Raw genomic sequence first — 2,531 nt, 5'->3', positions numbered from 1 at the left:
ATATATATATATATATATCTGTTAGTAGTGATATATTATTCTCTTTAAAAATGCACTAAACACCTACTATTCTCACTAAATATATGATTCTTTATTTTTAATAGATAAATAGTATATTTTTACATTATTGAAAATTCGCCTAACATGTTGTGATTATTTTAAATGTCTTATATATACGCAATTAATTAAACTCTTAGCCGAAAAATAAAGAGAGGCACGACAGTGCTTCCTTTCCACTAGTAATAATAAGAATAGTCCTAGTATATCTCACAAAAATGAATTTCATGGTTTCAAATAAACAAAAATAAGAAATATATCTAACAAAAATGAATGTCATGATTTTTAACAAAATAAAAATAAGAAAAACCCATGATAAAGTGGTGTTTTTTAATTAGTGCTGGTATAATGGCAAGTTGTCCTTTTTTCTTCTCAAATTTCACATTTCGTATACTTTTAAATTAATTTCTTTAAATTTTCGACTAACATTTGTTTTCCATATGAAAAACAGATTTATAAAAGGCATGGTCAAACATTACTTATGAACACTTCTTTTAATAAGATTCAAAACATGATTTAGTACTTTTTGTAGAATGATAATTCCTTTTGATAAACCCGATTCATGTTAAAAGAAAAAAGAGTCATGTTACTTTTTATTTATTTAAATTATATATATTCTTATAATTTTAATTAATTTATTTTAGTTTTATCTAAGTTTAAAAAATACTCGTACATAATACATTAGATGGGATACTTACTGCCGGCTAGTGCCTAATTAACTATTAACTATGTAAAACCAAAGTCATTAGCCAATTATCCATCACAAATCTGTATATACATGTTTTTTATGCGTCTGAAATAATTCGTATATATATATTTTTAATTTGTAGGAATCAAAGATAGAATCGCAATCAAGATAACAAAAATTGTGACTGAGAACGGATTCTATTAGAAGGTTATATAGTCATTTTCGAAGGTTGAATACTTGAATTAGCAGGAGCCACAGATGTACGTAATTTAGTGTAAATTCCTTATTTTTCTTAGTTTAATTACAGAATTAGAAAACCGGTACCCTTTCACAGATGGCCATTAATTAGCATTTTTCTTACTTTGTAGAGATCGGTGGGTACATAATATGCTGATAGCCGGTGGAAGTCTACCATGACTTGGGTTTGGGGTTAAGAGAAACCCAGCGGTCTAATTAATATGATAATTTCCGTGTTTCCTATTATGATAATATGAAAACGACTCTTAAAAGTTAAAACAAAATTTAACCAGCTTTATGTATCCATAAAAATTGCTAACCAATCCTTACTTAAATGCGTATGCAACTACATAATATAATTAAATTTTTAAGAGAGAGAGATAGAATTATTTGACATCAGTTGTCAAATTTTTATATTTATATTATTTAATAACTTTTTTTGGGACTGAATTATTTAATAACTTTTGTAGAATATAAAATTAATCAATTCAAACATTGAATCATTTGATATTAACTATTTTATCCTCTTTTTTTTAGAAGAATTAACTATTTGATCCTATGTACCAAGTTTCACATAATTTAGATCGACATTAATTGATATGTTATTTAGCAACTGGCATTTACTTATATTTTAAATATTATATTATCTGACAAAATAAAATAGCGTGATAAAGTACTGACTTTATTTTTTATTTGCATATAGTTTTATAAACTTAATCTATTTTGTTAGAGTCTTTAATTTGATTATTAAATTAGTTAGTTTCATATATTATAAAAAGTTGCAATTTATTAACTTATGTAAGTGTGTAAAATATTGATATTTAATATCGATTGTATTAACTTTTGTATCCCTGGTGTGGTTCTTGCACCCTTTTTGGCAATTCCATACTTCCATTAATTTAATACAATGCTTCTTTGCTGTTAAAAAGAAAAGTGTCTGACACACAAAGATTACGATATGCTTATGTAAGAATTTCTCCACGGTATAAATGTCATTTTAATTTTTAAATCTGATATTAATATTATATATTCTTTTTTATCTATTTAATAAGATTAATTGTATAAAATTATTATTTTTTCTTATCTATTTATTAAATTTTATTCGTCTATGTAAAATAATATAAGATAACATTAATTTTAGAAGGAAGTAATATACTCGTGAGAAGCAAAGGAAAAAACTATCTAGCCTTCCAATATAGTAATACAACTATTACAAGACACATTAATGTGGTGCATTTCAGGTAATTGAATATATTGTTAGGCAATTAAAGATAATCTTATATATATTTTTAAAGTGATTATTATAAAAAAATAATTATTTTATCATATATGTCAATTTATGATCAGAGAGCAATATAAAATTTTCACACTATTAATATATTTTTTTTATTAATTTCAAGAAATATAAGAAAATATTATTATCTTGCAACATTTAATGTTTATTATTTTAATTACATAAATTATTACTATTTTATTTTAGAAAGGTACTAATATTATAATTAAAATTATACACGTTAATTATCGATGAAGATTAAGAACTTTTTTATCC

Source organism: Glycine max, chromosome 1 (assembly GCF_000004515.6).
Source record: "Glycine max cultivar Williams 82 chromosome 1, Glycine_max_v4.0, whole genome shotgun sequence".
Classification (NCBI taxonomy): Eukaryota; Viridiplantae; Streptophyta; class Magnoliopsida; order Fabales; family Fabaceae; genus Glycine; species Glycine max.
Note: the sequence above shows the minus strand (reverse complement) of the source record.